General features: G+C 42.9%; 1 protein-coding gene across 1 annotated transcript in view; it reads right to left on the reverse strand.

The window, feature by feature from the left end:
• The window catches only part of LOC103740708 (signal-regulatory protein beta-1), a 101109-nt gene extending 82940 nt beyond the window's left edge, over window positions 1-18169 (reverse strand). Inside the window, 1 exon segment of the mRNA XM_029567491.1 lies at window positions 18030-18169. The gene's annotated coding sequence lies outside the window, so the exon portion shown is untranslated.
• Between the last annotated feature and the right edge of the window lie 8307 nt (window positions 18170-26476).

Genomic DNA, 26476 nt, shown 5'->3' on the forward strand with positions numbered 1-26476 from the left:
AGCTGGGTTGTACTGGATGCAAAGGATCAGGGAGAGGCAAAGTAAGCCTAGGAGCCCCAGAAAGAGGCTGGCAGGTGTTGCAGGACCAGGGAAGCAGAGAGAGGTGAGGGCAGGGCCGGGTTCAGAGGCAGTACTCCTGGGGCCCAAGGAAGGCACCAAGCCAGTCCGGGTGAAAAGGGTCAGGAAGCAGCACTGGCTCCCCAGGTGTCTGGGGCCCCGAGACTAGGAATGGCAGAGGGCCCAAACTAGGAGTATAGAATGGCGAGGCGGGGGATGGAAGGGTGAATGTGGCTTAGGGAGTCCCGGCGCAGAGAGCTGCGCTATAGACTTACCCCAAGAGGTCTGAGGATAGTAGTGCCAGATGGCCACTTTTAAAAAATCTTCATTTTGAAGGACAAAGGGAACAGATAAAAAAGAGGATATTTCATTTTGCCCCTCCCCCACAGAGGTTTTCCAACCTGTTGTAGCTTGACTAAACTGTTCAGAATGTACAATTTAAAGGCAGGTCTCTTTATACAAAGAAACTGCTGGCATTCTTTACTAGTGAAGAACTATGGCAGAAAGGCCCATTCTTCTAAGTCTCAAACTGTGGTCCAAGAAAGCATATTCAGATTGTAGCAACTGACCAGTCAATCCAGAGTTCCGCTGACAAAACCCTGCCCTGTTGGCTTTTTATTTCCATTTCCTTCCCTGAGAAAAGGGCAACGTGTGGTCCAAGCTGGAGAGCCCACAGGTTTATGTCTTCCCCTAATTGCATGGTATCCCCTCCTCCTGCTCCACTGAATTGGCACTTGAACAGAAGTCCAGTGTGCACGGTGATCTGTCAGTCATTCACAAGAGACCACTGCACTTTGTTGTGGATTTTGTAGGGGGGAGGGATAGAGAACCAGTTTTGTCAACAGGTACTGATCATGGGCAGTTGCTATATTAGGACTCAAATTTTGCTTTCTTTGACAGTGGTAGCATGTCTTTCTTGTCTTCATCCTCCTCCTCATCTTCATCATCATCAGGATAATCTACCAGACCCATGAGTCCTCCCTTTGTGGTAATAGCAAAACTATCTATTAAGATTAAAGGAGAAATTAAAACTTTCCATGATAAAAAAAATTACAGAAATTTATGAGTGCTAATGCAGCTGTACAGAGGACACTAGAAGGAATGTGTCTATCTGAATAGAAGGATAAACCCACTCAAGAGACAACAGGAAGCAAATAAACAATGCCAGGACAATTCATCAAAAGAGATCTAAGAAAACACCACAAAATCAACAAAATGACAGGAATTAGTACACTTCTTTCAAAATAATTCTGAACATTAATGGTCTCAATTCTCTAATAAGAAGACAGACTACCAGACTAAATGAGATAATAGACTCCATTTTTCTGCTATCCCCAAGAAAAACACCTCATCTTAAATGATAGACACTACCTTAGGGTAAAAGGATGCAAAAAGGTATTTCAAGCAAATGCAAGAAACAAGCAAATGTAGCAATTCTAATAGCTGACAAAATAGACTTCAAATCAAAATTAGAAGAGATAAACAGTGAAAAATCTGCCAACAGGATATTACAATCCTAAATATATATGCACCAAACACAGGGACACAAAATTTCATAAAAGAAATACTGCTAGATTCTAAAGCACAGTGATAATGGATGACTTCAATATCCCATTCTCACCAAGGTCATCTGAGGGAAAAAAACTAAACAGAGAAACTCAGAAGTTAAGTGACATCATAAATCAGATGAACCTAACAGATATCTATTGAACATTCCATCCAAACACTAAAGGATACAAGCTCTTCTTAGCAGCCTATGGAACCTTCTCCAAAATCAACCACAAATTAGAACACAAAGCAAGTCTCAAAAAATTTAGAGAAACTTAAATAACATCATGTATGTTATCTGAACACAAAGGAATAAAGCTGGATATCAATAGCAACAGAAACTACAGAAAATAAACATAGTCAAGGAAACTAAACAATTTTCTACTGAATGATAACTGGGTCCAGAAATAAATTAAGAAGGAAAAATAAAAATTTCTAGGATTGAATGGAAACAAAAACAAAACATATCAAAATCTATAGGACACATTGAAGACAGTTGTTAGAGGAAAGTTTACAGCACTAAGTGCCTAAATCAAAAAAATTAAGAGATCTCAAATTTAGGATGCACCAGAAGGCCTTAGAAAAGAAGAAACAGACAGCACACAAAAAGTAGGTGGTAACAGAGAGTCAAAATCATATGCACATACCAGATCTCAGATTATATTACAGAGTTATAGTCATAAAAACAGCATGGTTCTGGCACAAAAAATAGACACATAGATCAATGGAACACAATAGAAGACCCAAACATGAGTTCATATAATTTCAGCTACCTGATATTCAACAAAGGTGCTAAACACACACAAATGGAGGAAACACAGTTTCTTCAACAAATGGTGCTGGCAAAACTGGATCTCCACCTGCAGAAGAATAAAACTTGACCCTTATCTTTCACCCTGCACAAAAGTCAACTCCAAATGGATCAAAGACCTCAATATAAAACCTGAAACTCAGAAATTCATACAACCCCTATGTAAAGCAGTGTGGAGAACCCTCAAAAAACTAAAAATGAACCTACCGTATGATCTAGTTACACCACTTCTTAGCATAGACCCAAAGGACTCATCATACTGTAGAGATACCTGTACATCCATGTGTGTTGCTGATCTCTCCACAATAGCTAAGAAATGGAAACAACCTAAATGTCCCTCAACTGACAGTTAATGAAAATGTACATCTACTCAATGGAGTTCTACTCAGCAGCAAGAACATATGAAATTTGCAGGTAAATTGATGAAGCTAGAGAGTGCTACATGAAGTGAAGTAGCACAAATGCAGAAAAGCAAATGACCTATGTTCTCCCTCACTTGTGGGTTGCGGCACCAATCCCTTACACGTGAGGATATAAATTCTGATGTAACACCAGGAGCCAGGGAAAGGGAAAGGATACATGGAGGTAAAGGAGAAGAAACAACCTGAAGGGGGATAGCAGGGAACAGATGTCACCTGAGGGAGGTGGGAAAGGTGGGAGTAATCAGCAGGGAGGAGAGGAGGGAGGGACATGCAAGGGGCCATGGTGTGGGGCAGGGAGGGAAGTCAGGAGAGGAAAGATGGTGGGGGATGGGAGGTATTGGGGGAGGGTGGGGATAATGGGTGCACTGTGACTAGGGAAGGAAGGAGGAGGGCGGCTGGATGTGAGAAAAGAGAGTGGAGATGAGTGAATCTCAGGGCCTAGGAAACCTAGAGAGAAAGTGATGCTCTCAAAACCCTATAAGAAGTGCACATAGAGTGTCTGAACATTATTGCATATGTGTACGTGGGAGCTGCTTGGCAGGGAACACAGTGCCATCCCTTAGAGTGGAAGGCAGAGGTGGTCCAGGATACTTCCAAAGTAACACAGGATATTGCCAAACCTCTTGGCTATCTTCCAGAACTAGTAGATGAAACCCAGCTGTTGAGGCCAGGACACACTCGGGGTACAGGACTTGAAACAATGGAGCGGGAACTGACCTGGAAGCCTTCTAACAGAAGTTTGGCTATCATAATGCTACATGGTGATATGCAAACTTTCAAGGGAGAGTAACAATCAATGGTCCATCCCAGCCCTAAAGCCTAATAACCATAACGACCAGCATGGCAAACTATCTCTATTGGTACAGTAGTGGCTCTGTTATCTGAGGGGAGGGGGGCAAGCAACAGCTATCTAATTGGACTTAAAGTCCTCTCAATAGGAGGAAACTCATGGGTGGCACTATAAACTTAGCCAAATACACATGGCAGGAGAGGACATAGATCCTGGAGAAAACTCAACCTCTTCCATATCTTAAGAGAAAAGAAACTTCTTACTATATGCTAAATATTAAATATTGATCATTATATTTACAGAGAAGCATGCCATACAGCACTCATCAAAGAAGCTTATGTTTGCAACAGATGGAGGCTACTGCAGAGTTGCACATCTGGTCAGCCACAGAAAACATATGTCTGGGAGAGGCCCAGTACTAGGTGACACATCTGCAGTCGAATATCTACAACTAAGGTTCATGGAACATAGTGGAGTAAGGGGTAGAGAGAGGGCTAATGCATTCCTCAACTCTCACATAGGAAAGAAAGAAATCTGCAGAAAGATTTTATACATTAAAGACCCTAAAGACACCACCAGAAAGCTCCTACAGCTAATAATCACATTCTGTAGCACATTCTGTAACAGGATACAAAATTAACACTCAAAAATCAATAGCCATCTTATATACAAATGGCAAACATACTGAGAAATAAATCAAGAAAACAATACAATTCACAATCACTGTAAAAAATATTAAATACCTTGGAATAAATCTAACCAAGAAAGTTAAAGATTTGTTCATTGAAAACTTTAAAACACTGAAAAATTGAGGAATACAGCGGGAGGTAGACCTCTCCATGTTCATGGAGTGGCAGGAGTGATACTGTAAAGTGGCAGGAGTGATACTGTAAAGTGGTAGGAGTGGTACTGTAAAGTGGTAGGAGTAATACTATAAAGTAGCATTCCTACCAAAAGCAACTTACCAAAAGTCCAATGCAATTCTTCACAAAAATTGAAAAACTAATCTCAGATTTCATATAGGAAATCAAATGGCTCAGAAGAAATAAAACAATTCTAAATAATATCTAAGGACTGCTGTACGTATTGCTATTCTTGATTTCAAGTTATACTACAAAGATATACTTACTAAAACAGCATGATACTGGCATAAAAACAGACACATTGGCAAAAGAATAGAACTGAGGACCCACATGTGATCCTAGACAACTGCAACTGCCTGAGTCTTTACAAAACGGCTGACAATACACATTGGAGAAAAGACGTCATTTTCAAAAACGGCACTGGTCACACTGGGTAGCTTCATGTATATAATAAAGAAAGTAAATTATAGTAAATTATCTCTCATCCTGTATAAAACTCAACTCCAAATGCATGAAGGACCTCAACATAAGACCTAATACCATGAACGTGACTGAAGAGAAAGTAGAGAGCTGAACTTATCGGCACAGGAAAGGGCTTTCTGAACAGAACCCCAAAAGTACAAGCATTAAGACTAACAATTGATAAATGGGACCTCGTGAAACTAAAAGGCAAAGAGCACCATCGTTTGAGTGAAGAGACCGTCTATCAAACGAGAAAAAATTACCAGCTACACATCTGCCAGAGTTAGTATCTAGAATATACAAAGAACTCAAAACTAGACATCAAGAAAACAAACCAATTAAAACCTGGGGAAGGAACTACATAGAGAATTCTCAAAATTAAATACAAAAGGCTGCAAACATTCTTTAGCCATCAGGAAATGCAAATAAAAACTACTTCGAGATTTCATCTTACCCTAATCAGAATAGCTAAGTTCAAAAACACAAATGACAACAAGTGCTGGCATAGATATGGGGAAAGGGGAACACTTATTCACTGCTGGTGAGAATTCAAGCTGGTGCAGCTGTTATGGAAATCAGTTTGGAGGTTCCTCAAAAACTTAGAAATAGATCTACCACATGATCCAGCTTGGGTATATAGAATAGAAATACATGCTCATCCATGTTCATTGCTGTTCTATTTACAAAAGCCAGAAAATGGGTTCAGTTCCCAGCATTCACATGGCAACTAAAAACCATCTGTAACTCCAGTTCATGGGGATTCAATGCCCTCTTTTGACTTCTGGGGGCACTGCATGACATGGGTGCACTTACATACATACAGGCAATACATTCCTACACATAAAATAAAAATAATAAATAAAATAAGGAGATTACATAGAGTTACTCTACAGTGGAGGAACAATGCCCCTACCAGATGCCACAAGCTATCAAACTTTTTTAAAGCGCAGTGTCAACAATAGGCCCTCTTTTTGGAGTGGTTGACCAGCGAGGCTCCATAGACCCTCTTTAGATATGTATGTTTCATCTGAAACAGCCATAGAAGTCAAATGAGGTGGCTTCATGGGAGGGGAGATGGAATGCAGAGATATAAAACGGGGAGGGAAATAGTGGAACAGAAAGAGTTAAATAGAGTTGGGAGGTGGGAGGACAGGGTAGAGGAGGGACTAGGAGGAGGGGTAACTAACACTAAGGGCTTTTTAAAGAAAACATTGACATGTACAAATCTACTAACATGGAAACATATATATGATACATGCATATATAACATATGCATACTTATATGGATTGACCCTATAACAATGTGACATTCCCCCATTAGACCCCGGTGCCTAACAAATAAAAAGCCCAGTGCCAGAAATAAGTTACATCTTTTAGAGTTGTTGGTCAGTGAGGCTCCATGGACCCCCAAACATTACACGTTATTTCCATTGTTCTTGGTTAGCCTCCAGAACTCTACAGTAAGACCCTACTTCTGAAAACACTACATACTTGAGTCATAGAATATGGAAAAATCTAGTTGGTACTGACCTGGAAGCTTCATCCCTACTGGCTATCTTTCAAAGTGCTAGAAGGTGCTATGCATGCTACTGGAAGAGAAAAGAATTCATCAGCCTTACCCAGCTGTGCACCTTGCAAACTGCAATAAGAACTGGCCTGGCAAGGCATGCCACAGTTGTAATAGTGGCACAGATGTTGTGAAAGTAAACAACCCATACCTAGCCATTATTGGGGCCAAGTACCTGTGACTAGACAGGCCATAGGCCATAGAGGAGAGCCTACTACTGCTATTCTGCTAAATGGACATAGCATTAAATCAGCTCTTAATGACTTATTACACTCATAAATTAGTGTATCTCTCAATCCTCATCAAAGAAGCTTCTTTTAATAGATGGTGATTAGCAAAGAAACCCACAACAGGTCAAGTTGCAGAGAACAACAGGCTGTAGAATGCTCAGCCTATATCACACCCTCTCTTCTCAAGGCTCGGGGATCATCTTGGAAGAGAGGGCAGAAAGATTACAAAATCCAGAGGAGGTTTATGAATACAGCAAAACAGTATTTTCAATTAACAACAGGGCAAGGCATATCTGAACTCACAACGGTTATTGCCACAACTGCTGCATGCACCAGACTTGTGCAAGTTTTAGCCAGACAAAATCCTAGCATGCAGAGGTGCAGTGCACATGATATCTCACCCACAGCTGAGGAGCCATTGGTAATCCACATCTGCTGGGAAAGGGAGAGTCAGTATTCTTTAATAGTGTGGTCCCTGGTAGTTCAACCACACTCCTGTAGGTGGCCACATGTCCAAGAGTATATGGTCAGCACAAATTGGACTTACTTGGTTTAAAAAGAAAAAGGATACAAAGTCGGGTGGACAGGAAATAGGTAGGGTAGACCTGGGAGGAGTTGGGGGAGGGAGCAAATATAAAAATTTTATGAAATTTTCAAAGAATTAATTTTAAAAACTGTACAGCGAGGAGCAGGGGAAATTGGCAGAAGAGGGAGAGGCCAGAAAGGAACAGTGGGGTGTATGGGAATGTGCTCAACAGACGATATAAACTTGTACAAAACTTTAAAATTCAAATAAAATTCTAAAAAGCAAACAAACAAAAATGACAATGCATGCTGGCAAGGATTCAGACAAAGAGAAATTTTTATTCAGTACTGATGGGAGTGTAAGTTGGTACAGCCAGTATGGAACTCAGAATGGTGGTTTCTCATGAAACCGAAAACAGAATTACCATATGACTCAACTCTGCCACTCCTGGGCATATGCCCCCCAAAACACTATTAATAACACAGAGATACTTTCACATCCATTTCTCTTAATACTCTATTCACAATACCAAGGAAATAGAATCAGTCTAGATGTCCATCAATGGAGGAATGGATAATGAAAACGTAGTACATATATACCATGGAATTCTTTGCAGTCATAATGAAATTTGCAGCAAGATAGATGGATCTGAAATTATTATATTAAGTGAGGCATACCAGATTTAAAAGGCAAATACTATATGTTCTCACTCGTATGTGATACTAGCTTTCATTTTTATATGTGTTTATATGTGTGGATATTATGTATCTATTTTCTCCAGATTGAAACATTCCCTCTTGGAGGAGGAAGAGAGGCTAATAGCACCCAGGAAGCAAAAGCATCTTACAAGGCTTATGAACGTCATAGAAGCAGAAAAAAATTGCTGGAGAGAAAATAACTCTCAGTTGGCTGGGTTGCCTGTAAGCCATTCAGGGAGCTCCAGGTTTACAGCTTCCATGAAGAGTCACCCATACTGGAATGGACTTCTCTGTGATAGAGTCGGCTTTGAGTCACCCATGCTCTTTTAAGTAACTAACCCCTTGTCCCCACTCCTGTAAGTCACCCCCACAAAACTCACTGGTTCATTGTTCACATCTCCCCAGGATTAGTCACACAACAGTGGGCATGAGTGCGGATGCAGGTCATGAAACTAGAAAGGTGACCACCGAGGGGCAAAAGAGCTTTACAGGGTGAGGAGGAGTATAACAGATCACATGTGACATGAAAGCAAAATGCTAGAAAAGGAAATGTTCAGGGGGTGTCAAGGAGGATAGGGGAGATGGAACAGCAAAAATAGTGTACGAAAATGCCATTATGAAATCTATTACTTTATATGTTAATTAAAAAATAAACAAATTTGCCAGGCATGGTGGCCCACGCCTGTAGTCCCAGCACTTGGAAGGCAGAGGTAGGCAGATCTCTGAGTTCAAGGCCAGCCTGGTCTACATAGTGAGTTCCAGGACAGCTGGGGCTACAGAGAGACCCTGTTTCAAAAGATCAAAAAGTAAAATAAAATAAAATAAAATAACAAATTTAAAAAGACACAGGGGCCAACAGAAATATCTCTTAAAGGCCAAAGTTGGAATATTTTGAAGAGCAAAATAAATATATAATATTGGATTAGATTAAAAAACATAAAACAAATATCCACATTAATAAGAGATTGAATAAATAAAAAGAAACCATTTAGTTTCTATAGACACCCTTCAAGGGGAAAGTGGGGAGCATGAATGGCAACTTCCAGTGCCAGAATACCATATAGAAAGGTAAAATGAAGCAAGAAACTCTCGTGGTGGAGAAACTTGGCAAACAGCACCTTTGCAGGTGACCATGATTAATCTCACTAATGATAAGTTACATTGATAGCATGTTCTCTTGACATATCAACTAAGGACACATCTTTCCTCCCGAGAACCCAGAACCCAGAACCCTGATCAATCATGAGTAAAAAATCCCAAATTGAAGAACATTTGACAGAATATCTTCCCAGTACTCCCACAAATCATCAAGGTCATTAAAAACGAAGAAAGTCTGAGAAATTGTAATAACGGGCAAGAGAAGCCTAAAGATTTATTATAATTAAATATAGTGTGATGTTATAATAGGATTCTAGCAAAGAAAAACTACATTAATTGAAAAACTAAGAGGATTTGAAGGGAGAGTTCAGTTAACACTGTAAAGAATCCAGACTGGTTCTTTAGTTATAATAAATGCACTACAGTAATGTTAAAAATATGGGAAACTGAGCATATACAGATGTTTTCTGTAAGTATATAATTACTCCAGGAGCTGGTGAGATGGCTCAGCAGGTTGCCTTCAAGCTAGATGACCTGAGTTCCATCCTCAGGTCCCACATGGTGGAAGGAGAGAAGTGATTCCTAAAAATTGTCCTCTGACATGAACAATGTGCACATGAACACAATGAATAAATAAGTGCAATAAAATGTTTTCTTATTTTAAAATAAAAATTGTGTTTAAATAGACTCTTAAGGGCCTCAGTAGTTCATGTCCCCTGCATCACTACCTTTGGCAATGTGACTTTGCCATTGCTCCTTGGGAAAAGTGGTTTCTGTTTTCCCACCTCTTGAATCTAACTGTCTTGAGATTTGCTTGGGTAATGCTATGAAGTGGAAAGAAACTCCTACTAGTCATGGAATCCCAAGAGGCTTTGCATGCTGTTTGAGAAATATGTAGCCCAGGCACCCCTCATATCCCAGGCAAATGTCAGAGGTGTGATTGAGACATTCTAGACAAACCAGACTCCACCACTGCTAACAGGGCCCATTCCCACCCCAGACACAAGGGGCCAAGGCAAAATTAGGCAAGTCTGACCCAGATCAGCAGAACCACCCAACAGAGCAGCACAGGAATAAGAAAAAAAATGGTTTTTTGTTTGTTTCAAGTCACCAAGCTATGGAACGGTTTGTTACATAGAAATAACTAAGTGGTTCCCTTGAACCTGGGTGTAACAGGGAACATAGAAGATTATTTGCTGTAATATTTTTTGTGATAACAAAGACTATGAACAACCTCAGGGTTCATCCTGGTTTGGAGGAGGGGAGGAAAGATGTGTCCACAACAAATAGTTTTCGAAGATATATACAGTACAACATTATGTAGCTGTTGAGCCAGGCGTGGCGGTGTTCCTTTGATCCCAGCAGAGGCAAGCAGATCTCTGTGAGTTCAAGGCCAGCCTGGTCTACATAGTGAGTTCCAGGTTAGCAGGGGCTATAGGGAGACCCTGTCTCAAAAACACCAAAAATATAAATAGAAATAAAAATAAACATTGTGTAGCTGTTCAAAAGAATATGAATACAGTACAAATTTCATGATAGGTTTCCAGTGAAACAGCAAGCTGCTGAAGAGCATCCAGAAAAGGCTACTGAGGTGTAAAATATTTGTATTTGCAAGGACTCTATTCCTAACTATGGGAGGGTACTCAAGTAGGCAGCAAGAGTGTAAGGACAACTTCCTTTCTAACTGTTCAGTCTTTTTAATTACGTAAATATGTTATCTACTCAGAAATAAATAAAACCAGAATGTAGCGGTCCCTATGCCTTTCAGAAACTTTATTATCTGTTTCCAAGATTCCCAAGCCCCACTAGGACCACAAATGAGCAGCCAGGACCCAGTCCAGGACCCAGTCCGCCCTTCTTTTTCCACCTCTTTCCCAGAGGCCTCCTGCAGGAGTGAATCTTGTTTCTCAGCAGCCCCCTCCCTCCCCTTCTGTGGATTCCACCTGGCGGCCACAACGTCGCCTGCCACTGGAGGGAAGCAAAGGCTTCCTTTCCGAGCTGCTGCAGAGCGTGCTAGGCTGCTCTAGATAGCAAGCCGACTGGTTTCTATAGAAAGCTGCCAAAATTATCAGCATTGTCATCATCACCTTCATCTCGACTTGGAGAGAAAACCCACCCCAGAACCTCAGTCCGGGGGTTGGGCTCACCAGCTATAGCCTTCCCAGTCCCAGGCAGGGGTAGGTAGTCCTAACTTGTGAGCAGAGAGAGCGGGAAACGACCCGCAGACCCTTGTCCCTGGCCACAGCTCTATAAAACCATGTGGAGAATTTGTCCTTTGTGCCACCGGAAAAACAACAGTCTCCGCAATCAGGATACATGAGCGGCGGACCATTTGCTCCTAGGGAAAGTCCCGGGCCCATCCTGAGCTTGTCCAACACCTGTAAACCGGAAGCGGTAACTAAAAATGAATTAGGCGCTGGATTTGTGAGTGCTGAGCACCCTGCAGACTGTTATGCCGCGTTTTACAGAAGGACGCGGGGAGACAGGCACGTGGCTCCTGCTCTGACCACTTACTTTAACCTGCCTCCAAGGTCTGACGGGGGGGGGTCAACCGGAGGAGGCTGAGAAGTTTGGAAGGGGACAACAGAGCAGGTATCAACGGAGCCCCTCCTTGTCGAGCTCGGGAAGTCCTGCTTCCCCCAAAACGTTCTTGTAGCAGGTAAAACAGGGCAAGAAGCCGAGAACGCGGTGGGCGGCGGAGCCAGCTCCGGCGGGGCCCCTCCGCCCGTCTGCTATCTGCGCAGGTCTCCCGCCGGCCGGGGAGTCCCTCGGGGTGCGCAGCCGACTCCGCCCTCCAGGGGAAGCGCCGCGGTGGGACGTGCGCCGCACTCTCCGCCCGGAGTACTTGTAGCTCCGAAGAGCCTCGTGCACACTCTGGGACGTGAGCACAAAGGCAGCTGGCCAGGGCGCACGCCGCTTTTCCTTTGCTACGGTCCGATCTGAGTGATTTCCAACAGGGCCAAAATGCCCACGCCCTGAGTCACCCACGCCGCGGTTCCGTTGGGTTCTACCCCTGCCCTGGTTTCTCCTTACACACTGCGAGATGCTTCACACGAGGGCTCTGGCGAGTGCCAGCTCCTCGCAGTATTCCTGTATCCTGGCACTATTTGAGGTAGATGGAGGTAATCTGGACAAAGAGGCTGTGAGAGGGAGATTACCTGTCAGAGACATGGAGAAGCTAACAAGTAAAGGCATAACAGACAATACCATTTCACATCTCAACAACTATTGGCATCCTAGAAAACAAAGGCAACTTTTGCACCATCCTCTGTTATAAATATAAGCACATTCATTCACGTAGATATCGGAAATAGATTCGTACTCACCTCCTTTTACAGAGAGGAAATCGGCCTTTGAATCACAGGGTTCAAGAACAGGAAAGTGAGCAATACGTTCATGGGAACGCTGGTCCAACAGCATACTAGGGTGCCAAGAGATGGTGAGACTAGATTTTCACCCAGACAATCCAGCCCCAAGTGGGGGACTTTGATAATTCCACCCTCCTATTTTGTCTATGCTTGGAAGGACAGAAAAGTGTAACATTCCACCTCCGAATGTTACAGCTTGAGCTGTTGTCAACTTGACACATCTGAGAAGAGGAACATTCAATTGGGGGATTTCCTCAATCAAATTGAACTGTGAGCATGTCTGTGGGACAATTTTTGCTTGTTAATTGATGGTGAAGGACCCATTCCACTGTAGGCAGTACCATTCTAGGCAGATGGAGCCTGGGCTGTATAAGAAATGTAGCTGAACTTGTGTGTGGAAGCACAGCAGTAAGCAGCATTCCTCTGTGGTCTCTGTTTTACTTCCTCTTCCAGGTTCCTGTTTTGAGTTCCTGCCCTGGCTTCCCTCTTGTATATAAACTATTCAAGACTATATAAGAGGAGATCAAATCAACCCTTTCCTCCCTACGTTGTTTTTGGCTTCTGTTTTATCACAGCAACAGAAAACAGACTAGGACAGCCATGCCTACAGTATTGGAAAGGAAAGTAGAAACTAATAGTTATTCAAGGATGTCACATGCTCAGCTCAGAATTCTATTGACTAAGGAAGAAGTGGACATTGAGGAAAAACTAGAGATGCAGTCTACTGCTGAGAATTTTGTTTGGTCACTAAAAGCCAAGCACATTCCTAGTGGACATGTCTCACTAATTGGCTTGTCCCTCCCTACTACATTCTCCACAGTCATCAAATAGTCTTTCCTTCATTATTATGTTTTCTTTCTGAGGCATAGTCCCATCTCCAATAGCACCTGAGAGCTGGGGGATGGTCAAGGTGAGCACAACCACTGACAGGAGTACCTATTCACACCTTCACTGAGAAAGTGACTCAAGGTAAGCATTTATGCATAGATACCCTGTGTGGGGCACAGTGACTGAGTCCCAGTTCTGGAGCCAGACAAACCTGTGGGTTTTTTAAAAATATTTTATTTATTATTTTTAATTTTATGTATATGAGTGTGCAGTGCCCACAAAAGTGAGCCAATAGCATCAAATTCCCCTTGGAACTGGAGTTACAGATGGTTGTTAGCTGCCGTGTTGATGCTGGGAATTGAGCCTGAGTTGTCTACAAGAGCCACCGGTACTCTTAAGCCATCTTTCCAGGCCTGAAAACTAGTGTTTGAATCCTAGCTCCAGCCTATGTTAGCCTAAAGACCTTAGGTATGACTCTGCCACACCTCCATTTTCACATCTGTGGGGTAAGACTGGAAAAAAAGACTTAATTAGGATTTTGTTCAAAATCAAATGAGACTGTGCCTTCAAAAACCTAATACAATGCAGACAAACTGTTCCACCAGGAGTAATAATGACAAAGTGACTGGCAATTTTTGAGCTCTAATTAAATTCTGTGCTATAAGCATTATTTATTGACTTACGTACTCCACACCACCCTAACAGTATTATTTCCAATTTATCAATGTAGAGATGTGTTACAGTTAGATTGAGCAAGCTGCCCCAATTAACAGAGTTAGAAAGTGGCTGGACTTCAGCTGCAACTCAGAATAGCTAATCCAGAGTCTACCATAATCAATATGTAAGGCTGGTATTATCATTGTTGACTTTGTACTGTGTATAATATACAGACATGCATTCATATTACACACACACACACACACACACACACACACGTGTGTGTGTGTGTGTATGGTTGGAGCAGAAGTCACCTGACTTGAGGGCTGTCAACGATCATAACCTGATGTACAAGTTCTACCCAACAGGGAATTTTAGAGAAATTAACTAAACCTCTCATCAGCAATGGGAGTTACCAGTTTGAATGTGGATCACAGAAAGTTGGGATAGTGCCTGTGCTGTGTGCCTATTTCCTCCTAGTTGAAACTTTCCCTACTTGAGGGAGAAGGAAGTCTCATTAGACTCAAAAAAGTACAGAAACTTACCAGGCTCAGGAAGCTCAAAAAAGTTGTAAGATTCACAAGACCCCTGGCCAAGACCACAAAGGGAAGAGACGTCCTGCCGATCACACAGGGAGCTCCAGGGATGTGGCTTTTGTGAGTCACCACCCATGCTATCCTGGCCATCTGCCTTGGAGTCACTCATGCTCTGTACGTAACCCCAATAAACTTAGTGCTTTACCAAGCTATACTTGTTGGGTGGAACTGTTTCTTTGCTGTTGGTACCCCATCTGGACTTAATAGACCTTTGTTCATATTTCCCCAGGAAAAGTCACAGAACAGCATAAAAAATGAAAGACCCTTGAGTTTATGTCATTTAAAATGGCAAGGAGGCCCAGGGGTAATGAGTCAGCCAAAACCTTGGGAGAGAGAGGGCACAGAGAAAAGGAGATGAAGACCAGCCCTGATCCTGAGCAGGGCTCACCTAACTCAGTCCCTGAACACTATGTCTTAAAAAGTCTTTGAAGGACTCAACTGTGTTCTGTGATGCATGGTCAGAATTCCCACCCATGAATCCTTGTAAGTTCCTTTACAATGTCCCCTGTAGCCAAGATCAGCTAAGAAGGGTCTGCCCTTTGTGATTGAAAGAAGCTGGCTCAGCCCTCTCCTCTGACTTTAAGGTAACTAAAGAATGGAAGCGGCAAACAAAAGGGTCAGAACACTAGGACGTTCCCTCCCACAGTCCACAGGTAAGAAGGCCCAGGAGACAGAGCCGGTCTAGTCTTTTAACACCAGAACCCGTGCTCAGTCCCTGGTATGCTTCTCTCCAGATGGTACCCTGCATGGTCTCCCCACCACTGGGGGTCACTCTGAGCCAGTACTTTCCCCTGTGCTGCAGACATGAGGCAGACTTGACAGCTCCATTTGTGTGTCACAATCACATCACATCTCACCTTTCAACACTCACTCCTAATGATGCCACAGGCTACCTCTCTGTAGGAAACATCAATTCCATAATTCTACTAAGGAAATCAGGACACGGGCACCATCCCTACCTGCCCTGTCTCCTGCTCCAACGTCCCTTTGGCCAATAGGCTCCATTGACTCTACCTTCCCAAGGGAGGGCCTGACTACTGCTGACCACGTCTACAATGACCATGAGCGCACACTTATATGTATGTGGAAGGCATTGTTTGGGACACTGAAAATCTTTCCTACCCAGTTATCCCTCCCACTCATCACTAAGTGTTGGACCCAAATGGTCTGATGAAAAGTGCTAGATGCTAGAGTTGTTAAATCCTCCCCCAGATGATCCTGGCACTTACTAGATCTGAACCACCACCTTGACAACCCAAGCCCAATCCTGACTCTTTGCCTCACCCAGAGTCCTCGAACCCACAGGGTCTAACCTCCTTAGAAGGACATCTTTTGTGGGTTCTGTCACAACAGTCTTGGTGACTAGGAGAAGGGTGTCTTCCAGACCCTGACGATAAGCCTCAGTATTATTACGGAGACTCCTAGAGGATGTCATCTATCACTGCCTTATGCAATATGTGCCTACTGCTGCCTTTTGGAAGGAGGGATGCAGCACCCAGGAGTCAGCCAGTCTTTTTCCAGACCAGGAATTTCTGAGCAAAAAGGAGCCACAGTCCTCCAATCATTTTAAGGGAACAGCTAAAAGCCACATTCAAAGAACCCTGATGATAATGAATATGCTAATGTGATTTCCATCAGGCCCCAGTACTTCAAAAAAAAAAAACTCACTTTTGACCTTCCACATGAATTCAAAGCTTCCATTGAAGTAGATGGGGGATTTGGGTTTAAATAACATGAAAGTTTTCACTTAAATGGACAAAGCTAGAAAGTTGTGAATTAAAAGTGAGTTTTACATTGTCCCCTAACAGCTCCGACCTTGAACAGGACACGCAGGCACTAGCAGGTTATAAGTGGACCTTCTGGCCAGGCAGCTGTTGCCTTTGGGTAGAATGAGCCAGCAAACATTAAATGGGAGTCCCTTTTACAGGACAAATGAACTCTGGAGACCTGGGTTCAAATGCTAACTCTGTCATTCATTCGCTGGGCAGCTGATTGAGCTCAACTTGTCCATGGTAAAAATTTGCTGATATTCTGTATGTGGGAGAGGTTAGGCATCTACCCAATCACATCACAACAAAGGTGTGGAGACTTCCAGTCTCCTGTCTTCCACCTCTTCCTCCCTTCATCCAACACATATTTATTTGTGAGGTACCTGGGATGCGGCTATCAATACACCACATGAGCACTGCTCTCAATGTCTGCCTTACTAGTGAGGGGAGTGGGAGCTGAACACAGGTATAGATCAAGAATCTATAAGAGGTATAAATCTGTGGTGAGAGATGAAGAGGATTAAGAATCCCCAATATTCTGTCTATACCTTTTGTGGAAGGAAGGCCATTCATAGGAGACCAGAAAATGGAGCTGGTTCCCAATTAAGGAATCTTCACAAACATGTTCCAGGAATCCCAGACTGCTATCCTTGTACTGTTGTATAGCACAGAACTGTAATACAGTGCCCTGTGACCTGAACCTTTGACCAGAATGGAACTGTGATGAGCTGCCCTTATTTGCATGACCCTGATTTGCAAGGCAAAGATTATAGAACTGGAAATTATGAGCATGGCGTTCACATTAACCTCTCAAACTGTACACCAGCTAAGCTGGGTTATACTCTTTTACATAGCATTAACATGTATGGATATTGCACACAAGAAACTCACCCTAATCATGGAAGTACTCCTCACAGGTGGAGACACTCCCCCTTAATATTATTTTCCATTGTAGGCGGGACTCTAGTTATTCTCTAGCCTGCTGTTCTCTTGCAGGATACCCAACAAACCATTCATCTTAGTAGTCTAAATGGTGAATTTATTCACCAGTTGTGTCTACCAATTTCTTGCTTGCTTCCATAGTTGTGGACAGAATGTCCACTATACCCTTTAGTTTCACTTCACTTTGCTGGCCCCTGAGCCAGTCAGTCTCTTTCTTGGGCAGTTATTCATGTCTTCCTGTAATGTTATTAGCCTTTAGATTCTCCCTTTTTCCCGGTCTTTGTGGGGTTAAAGGGATGCAGAAGTCCCTGGCCCTGAAGAATCCAATTCTGGAGCAGTGTCTGAACTTACGAGCCAGTTATTTTTAAAAATCCATAAAGAAAAGGAAGAAAGAAAAATCTGACTGCACCAGTCCCAGCCAGCTGAGAGAAAAGAGACTTGAAAGGAACAAAGGGTTTCCTCAAACATGCAGATCAAGGACTTGGCTTATGTGGTAACCGGTAACCAACCACCGTGCACTTTGTGACAGAGCCTTCAGAGGCAGTGGCCTCTGTTCCTGCCGCACTCTTGGCAGGAGGATGGGGGAACTGGGGACACCCTCCTCTCCCGCTCTGAGGTCACCTGCTAATAATCACAGACTCAGAACTACAAAGATAAAAGCTCAGAGTTTCTCACGGAGTATGGAATCCAGCCCCCAGCCACATAGCAGACGCCCTGAATAGGCTCAAGGTCACACCTAAGGCAAGGAAGCCAGTGAGTACACCAATCCCCTCCTACTGCGCTTACCCTGCGCTTACCTTGTCGGGAGCTCTCCCACCCAAGAAGCCTTCCTTCTGCAGATTTTCTCTTTCCAGGGACCCACTGGGCAGGTTTTCACCCCAGATCTCCAGGGTCAGTGCCAGTCATTTCTGAGATCATTGAAGGATTTATAGTTGAGCCCCAGAGTCAAGGTTGAGTAATACCAGCTATGGCCAGGGAATGCCTCATGCAGGCGCCAAAGCACCTCTGACTTAGACAGTTACTCAGTTCCTCAGATGAAAACAGACCAGCTCCAAAAAATTAAATCAAGTCCCCAAGGTAGCACAGCAGGAGCCGACGGAGCTGACACCCCCACTTCAGCTGCCTGTCTGCTAAACCTGCAGTGCCCTCCCCATGTATCACAGGTCAGCAATACTTCACACTAGGAAAGAGGCACTTTCCTCATAGTGCCATCAAGTGTACAAATGCCATACTCCTGTTCACACAGGTAAACAGACCCACTTAGTCTCTGTCCTCCCTCTGAGGACTGTTTCCTCCGTCTCTCTTCTACTTCTCTCTGACTTCCAGGGGCATCTCTGAGTCTTTTGTGCCCCACCTTTCACTCTGTATCACGTCCACTCTGGAAGCCTCTCTCCTCCTCCTTCTCCCTCCAGCCCTTCTCTTCCTTACTTCTTTCTGTCTTTTTAACTCTCTCTCCCTCCAGCTTTCCTCACTTCCTCTGACCATGTCTCCTGGATCTGCCTCTCTCTAATTCCCCACTCCAGGAAATACGATATTCCAGCAAATCTCAGATTTGGTCAGGAATGTCCAAAAGGCGGGAGATTCATGGTGCAGGACCATGTTAAAGGGAACTGAGCCAACACCTTCCTCTTCTTTCTCAGAAATGATGATTTGCTTTCCTGAGTGGCAGAAAGGGAGGCCCCTGAATAGAGATTCAAAGAATGAAGCTCCAATTCCTTCTTTTTAATGTTTATAAAGAGAGAAAGGGGATAATTTCAGGAAGATCATTTCAAGGCAAAAAAAAAAAAAAAATCCCACATATTTTTCAAGAGAATTATTCCAAAAACTCCTTTCCAGCTCATTGGAGTGTATAATTTTCTTAGTTGAAGATGTGAGGCCTGGTTTCCAAGTTCCATAAAATGATGCCGCTAAGTCAAGCCAAGAAAGTCAATTGCGAGGAAGTGTGGGTGAGCACAGAGAGCAGGGTCAAGTCTGTGCCGAGGCTAGGTTGGAGCACATGTGTACTGAGGGGCCAGTAGCAGCCGAAGTCCCTGCCCTACTCTCCGTCTTCCATCTGTCTCCCTCAATAAACTAAACTCAGAGCCCCAAATACCCAGCTTCAATCCCGTCCTTTCTGTCAGTCAGGGTGACACAGCCAGCTGCCCGTGCAGATGCCACCTCCCCGCACCGTGAGCAGCAGCCAGAGAGACTGCACACACCTTTGTGTCCCCAGACCTATTTACCCCCGTCTTCTTCTCCACTACCCAGTTGCCCAAACTGGCTTTCTGGGTCCTCCCTTTCCCTTGTCTTTTCTAGTCGGTCATCTAAAGGTGCTGATTCCACCACTTTCCACTCCCCTCCACAGTCCAAGTCCAGCTGGATTCGGTAGCCTATGATGGTTCGGAGCTGCACTCGGGCTCCTCATCCATGCTGAGGCCACCAGAATGACCCTCCTGGAGCCCAGCTTTGAGGGTAGCCTTTTCTTAGAGGAAGCCACAGCTTCAGTTCACCTCCAAAGTAAAGATCAAATCTCCTCTGTGGTATTGACTAATGATCTAGCCTCTAACTAAACTCTATTTTCTTACATCCGTCTTCCCACATCAAGTTCTTCATTGTAACCAAAATGAGTCACTCTTTTCTGCCTACCCGAAAACATTAAGAAACATTTTTTCTGTCTCCCAACCTTGCCCAAGGCGCTTTCACCTGTAAGGCCTTTGTGTCACCCTGGCAGTTGCAGCCCAGCCTTAAGGCCTATGAAGTGTGAATGCCAACTCTCACTATTATCCCTGTTACAATTCCTTCACTTTCGCCAATGACATTGCATTTTGAACTTGAGACAGCCTTCAGGAAACAAGTGATCTCCGTGGCTAAGATGGGGGTGGGGAGCAGGAAGAAGGGACTCTGACGTCCTCAGACACAGAACCAAGTTAGATTCTGTGGCTGTGTGGAGTGCCTAAAAGCAAGTGCACGATCCCCTGGTATTAATCAGAGCCTTCTCAACAACTGGAACATTGTTGGAAAGGTTGGAGGGGAAGCACTTACATACAAAGAGCAGGAACTGCTGAGTGGTTTGTATATGTCAAGTACATAGTTCCTGATAAGCAGTGTCTCAAGACTATTGTCACATGTGTTGGACAGATAATGAAACTGGGGTTCAAAGGTCAGCCGATTACCCAGCTTTACACTGTGAGCCAGTAGGATCAGGACACGGGCCAGAAGAGCCTGACTCTGGCATTCTGTGTGTAACCTCAAACACACTGAGAACACTGACACTTTAGTATCAGTAGGAACCGAACAGTTCCTGACTCCCACCACTGCAGGAGGCAAGGGCAAGTTCATGGCCACATTCGTCCCTTGGGACTCAGCTTCCTCATGTTCTCAACAGGTCCAATTTCCATGGACCTTGAAGATACTGGCTTAGTCAAGCCCAAAGGGATAATGTGTCTCCTTCCCGAGGCGGGGGGCCCACAAAATCAAAGTATCCCCCCCTTTTTTTCTCAGGGCCAATTTTGGTCTGCTTAGCCTGGGTATTCTCTGGTTCACTGCTGAAAACCCTCAGGGATCTGACAAGCTATTGAACTCCCTGCCTCCTAATTCTTGTAAGAGCGGCTCCCAATTCCCAAACTCTGGCTGTGCCTCTTTCCTGGGTGTCTACATCTCCCCCCACTTGGTATCTTTGCTTCAGCCTCAGGCCTTATCTGTACAGCAGACTTCCTCCTTTCAATCAAAAGCCAAGTCTTTCCAGGATTCTTCAAATCCTGAATGAATTCATATCCCCAACACCATTGATGACGAACTGCTTGTCCTACCCCATGTGTTCTACTCCCAGTCACACTCTCCTTATAACAGGACCCAAAATAAACCAGGCTCTTTTACACTCTAGGGTCTTTGCTCTTTCCAGTTTCTCTCCTGCCTTCATCTTTCCTCTCTTTCAGCTCAAAAGTCACTCCTCCATGGCCTTCTTAGATTTCATGTCTACCACATTCATGCCAGTGATGCTGTTATGTCCTTATGTTTCTAATGTGTTGCCTATGCCAGGCATGACCACAGCAAATCTGCAAACTAGGAAGCTCCAAGCTCTCACTTCTCCACAGAAACATCAAGCTAAGACTAAGAAGTGGGATGAACTAATACAGATCTGGAAAACCGTCAAAGGTTTACAACAACCAAGTGAACATCCAATTAAAGAACAACCACCCTCAAAACAGTAGGAAAAGGCCTCTGGCATTTGTACTTGCTCAAGCCCAACCCTTCCCTAGCCAGCTGTTATCTTCGGCTAGAAGTAGCACCCTGATCCCAGTTCCCTTCCTATAAACCTCACTCCCAACATCCTGGCACATTGCAAGGCTACCTGTACATTGCTCTCCGTTTGCCTTGATGGGTCAGGTCTCAAGCAGGGACCAGTCTTAGGCACTGTTAAGGTATGTAGCAGGACAATTGCTCTCCGTTTGCCTTGATGCAGGTCTCAAGCAGGGACCAGTCTTAGGCACTGTTAAGGTATGTAGCAGGACTCACAATAGGCCACAGGTGCCTGGGGTGAAAGATTATGGAAGACACATATGAGGGGCTATCTATGTCCTGGACAGAAGCTAGGGGCTCCCATGCCACCTAGAAATTAAGACACTCAGAAGCTACTGAATATATCGGGAAATTGAGAAAGCCACATTCATACTCAAGCAAGATTCACACTCACAAGGACCTGAGGCATCATCAAGCTTCACCATGGTAAAGGACTAGGCCATATAGTGCCAGTCTGCAAAGATGGGGATGGGAGATATGTTTCCACTATCCAATTTCACCAAAACGTCACCACAAAGAAACCAAAAATATGGCTCATAAGGTAAAACATGCCCAATGACTTACTACAGAAAGACCCTAAAACAACTACCTTAAGTACATTCTAAGGGCTAAGGGAGGAGCTAGAGAGATGGCTTGGTGGTTAAGAGCACTGGCTGCTCTTGAAGAGGACCTGGGTTTGGTTCCCAGTACCCACATGGTAGTTCACAACTGTCCAGGGGCTCCAGTACCCTCTTCTGGTCTCTGTGGGCATTGCATACATGAGAACACTTACACATATGCAGGCAAAACAGTCATGCACATAAAAGGAATAGAAATAACCATAAATCCATATTAATGGGTATATGATATAGAAAGACGGAATGTTTGACATCAATCAGTAACAAAGTATGAAGGGCAGGGCTGCATGTGAACAGAACTTTGCACACAGTGGAAGTTAAGTTGTTACCAGTTCACATAGGGTTTTTTTTTCCACATTTTTTCCACTTATGACCTTTTCAGCCAAGAAATTTTCTGCTATCCCAAATATATAGGTATATAAAATAGGTACACAAATCAAACATTTACTGATAATAAATCATAACAATTTTATTTTGAAGCAATTCTTTGACATACATATAATTTGACCACGTATTAAAGACAAAAGCAACTTTTTTCAGGTGAGGAGAGGAAGTTTAATTTGACACTAGCAGGACTGACCCAGGAATCAAAAGAGTCAGACCCCTTGTTTAAGTTTTGGAGGGTTTTTATACTCATGTGAGGAATGCAAACAAAGGTACATAGCATATACATGTAATTAAGTAAGATAACATAGGGCTGCAAAGGTAAGAGAAATGCAAAGGTAACAGAAATATGAAAGCCCTGGGCAACAAAGATTTCTATACTGGGTAAAGGTTACAGGAATGTGATAGCTTTGGAAAACAACGACTTCTATCCTGGATAACCAGGGAAGATTCCTGTTCACTTCCCCGTTCCAGAGTTCTTAATTACCATCACATTGCAAAAGCTTTTAGCATCTGATATGTGCTTCTATTTCTATAATATCCCCTCCTCTTCATTGACATAATCCCTTATGCTATTTAAGAGGAACTTTAAGATATTTTTGACAATTACCAGGGAGTTTGATGGCCTCTATTTGGTTTTTGATAAACTTGTAAGTTTATTATCCAGGATTTAACAGGAAGCTAATAGAACGATGGCTACTGGTCCTGTCAGTGAGGTGAGCCAGGGACCGAAGTTTTCCAGGAAGACTCATTTTTCTCTGTGCAGGCCTTTATTCTCTCTAGTTGTTGCCTTGCATTTTTTCTGTGTTGGATTGGTTTGCATAAAAACAGCACGCATACTTTCCTTTTCTGATGGTTCTGGCAACTCTATTCTCAGGGATAAGTTTACTGGCAGATCTAAGGAAATTTCCAGCTCTCAGTTCAGGACAAAAGCAATTTTACATGTTAATGAGCTAGGTATGCTTATTTAGTTTTATGTAAAATATTAAATTCTTGGATAAATATTTGACACTGTAGGATGTACAACATCTTCAATATTTTTCAGAGTCAATCAATATTTTGATTTTATAATCAGCATTGATGAAAATACCATTTTGCACTTAGTACAAAAAAGACACAAATACATTTAGGGCCATGTCAGAAATTACTGGAAATTCTGTCCTTATCCAAGCCAAAATCAGTTTAATTATTTGTTTTATAAAATTCAAGTGAGCAACTCAGACAACCATGTTTAAGTCTTAAAATCAAAATTCTAACCCAATACGATCCAAAGATGCTCTACTTTGATACATGCTAAAGAGTGAGAGTAGAAAAATATTAAAGCCTTTGTCTTCTATACATAAATTATTATGCTTAGGTAAGAACACAGAATGTGTGTGTAAAATAAAAACACTGCAAGTCATAATATGTGATAGTCTTAAATGTGAGCCAAGGTGCTTCTGTTGTATGCCATAGCGTGTGCAGTGCAATGTGCACACATTGTATGCTCAGACCCAAGACTTCAGTAAAGATGCAGCATGATCTAGCACTGCCAGAAACACCTCAGATTTGTTACGCATTTGGTTTTGAATTTTTGGTTGTTGCACATTCAGCAATCTATTGCTGTTGCCACATTTTTCCTAACCCCCACATTCAGTTATAAGACCTCACATGGGGTCAAAACTCACAGGTTAAGAAGTTGGGTATACATAATCCCCATAAAAGCCATAAAGAAACATCTAGTCTTATGGGCCATAGGACTATATACTATGTCTAAGTATCAGTAGAACATATGTTTATTACTTGTGGGACATATCACAAATATCTACAAATATACACAAAAAAAATGAGAAGGAAATAAAGACATAGAACTACCAAAAACAAAACCAAAAAAACTAAACCCCTATGCACCCACTAAACTGGTGAGTTTCCTAATCTTAGAATTCCCTGTCCATCATTTCATCTCCCAGGCCTAGATTTGGTCATGAACCCTGTTCACCCACCAGTGTGGTGAGTTTTCAAATCCCAGCATTCGCTCTCCAGGACTTTGCCTGGCCTTGCTACCATCCCCACACTCCCAGGCACAGCTTGGATGTGTAGCTTGTGCATCAGCCCAGACAGACCTTTACATATTTTCTTACTTATCACTGAATTGGAATCACTCCCATTCCTCCAATCAACACTGCCCTACCTATCTGCCTGCTCACTCAAGTAGCAGCCACCCTTCCCACTCTGCTGCTCCGGGATCACATGGAATCTGTCCTAGAACCTCGGGCTCAGAAGTTGAACTTTCCCTTGCTGAATGAGACTGCTTTTTATACCCCATTCACATATCAACACAGAATGGCCCCAAGAGAGCACCAAGCACCACTCAGCTGGACCACAATCTGACAAAGTGGGGTAATAGCAAATAAAGATCCAAATACCCAGCCAGGCATGGTGGCACATACCTTTAATCCCAGCAGAGGAGGCAGAGGCAGGAAGACCTCTGTGAGTTCAAGGCCAGCCTAGTCTACATAGTGAGTTCCAGGACAGCTGGGGCTACAGGGAGACCCTGTCTCAAAAACACCAAAAATAAATAAATAAAAATCCAAATATCCAAATACCCACTCAACAAAGGCAAAAATCAGATATCCATATCAAGAAACACTATAAAACACATAACTCCAGATACCTTGGTCCCATCACAAAAACACAAACAACAGAAATAACTAAGATAATGTGACCTCTTCAGAAATTAGCATCCCTAGTATAATTTTTGATGCATGAGACAATGAGTTCAAAAAAGCAATTATAAATGTGTTCAAGGAGCTCAAAGAGGATACGAATAAAATACTGAAAGAAAACTGCTAAAATGAGAACAAATGAATGAAATAAGCAAAACAATTCAATATATGAAATTATAATTCATTAAAGAGAATCTCTAAAGAAAAGTCAAACTGAAACAAAAACTCAAACAATGCAGTAAGTCCAACCAAAGCTCAGAGGAAAGCCTCACCAATAGATAAGATCAAGTGGAAGAGAGACGATCAGATCTTGAAGACAAGGAATACAAAATGAATTACCCAGTCAAAGAAAATGTTAGGAATAGAATTAGAAGCTGTTATACTAAGTGAAGTAACACAGACTCAGAAAAACATTTGTGGATCTTAGCTCCAAATTCTTAGATGTGAGTAAATATTCTGATGTAACCTTGGGAGCCAGGAAAATGGAAAGGAACTATGGGAGTAAAAGGAAAAAAGGAACTCAAGAGATGGGGGATAGTAGGAGACAGGTGTTATCAAGGGGGAAATAAGGAAAAGAGGAGTACTTTAACTGAGGAGACAGTTGGGAGGGTTATACAGGGAGAGTGAGAGGAGATAAATAATGCTTAGATGATGTGAAAAAAACAGAGGAATATGTATTAGTTCAAAATCCTACTGAAAAATATATATACACATATATATGTACATATCTCACATACACACACACACACACGCACAAGTATATGTACATAGCTGATGGCTATATAACAAAAAACACAGTGACAGGCAAAAGAAACCTCCCTTGAGTTGTTGGTCTGGGTAGTCCAAGACACTACCAAGACACAGCCCTTGATTGTGTCCCAGAACTTGAAGGTAAGACCCTATTGCTGAAGACAGGACATACTTCTAAGACAAGACTTGGAGCAACAGAGCTGGAACGACTTGGAAGCCTCCTGAGTAAAGACCAGCTCTCATGGTATCAAAGGACACTAGGCAAGCTGCCAAGGGAGAAAAACAATCAATGGTCCTACCCAGCAATAAACCTACTAAACACCAATGACTGGCCCAGAAAACTATTTCCATTGGTGCAGTACTGGCACTTTTATCTTGGGGGAAATTAACCTAATTGGAATTAAGTCTAACTGGAATTAAGACCCGCTCAATGTAAGGGAACTCATGTGTGATACTGTACACAAATACACATGACTGAAGAGGTCATAGATCGTAGAGAAAAACCTACTT

This window comes from Nannospalax galili, unplaced genomic scaffold (genome assembly GCF_000622305.1).
Source record: "Nannospalax galili isolate Female #2095 unplaced genomic scaffold, S.galili_v1.0 scaffold801, whole genome shotgun sequence".
Taxonomy (NCBI): Eukaryota; Metazoa; Chordata; class Mammalia; order Rodentia; family Spalacidae; genus Nannospalax; species Nannospalax galili.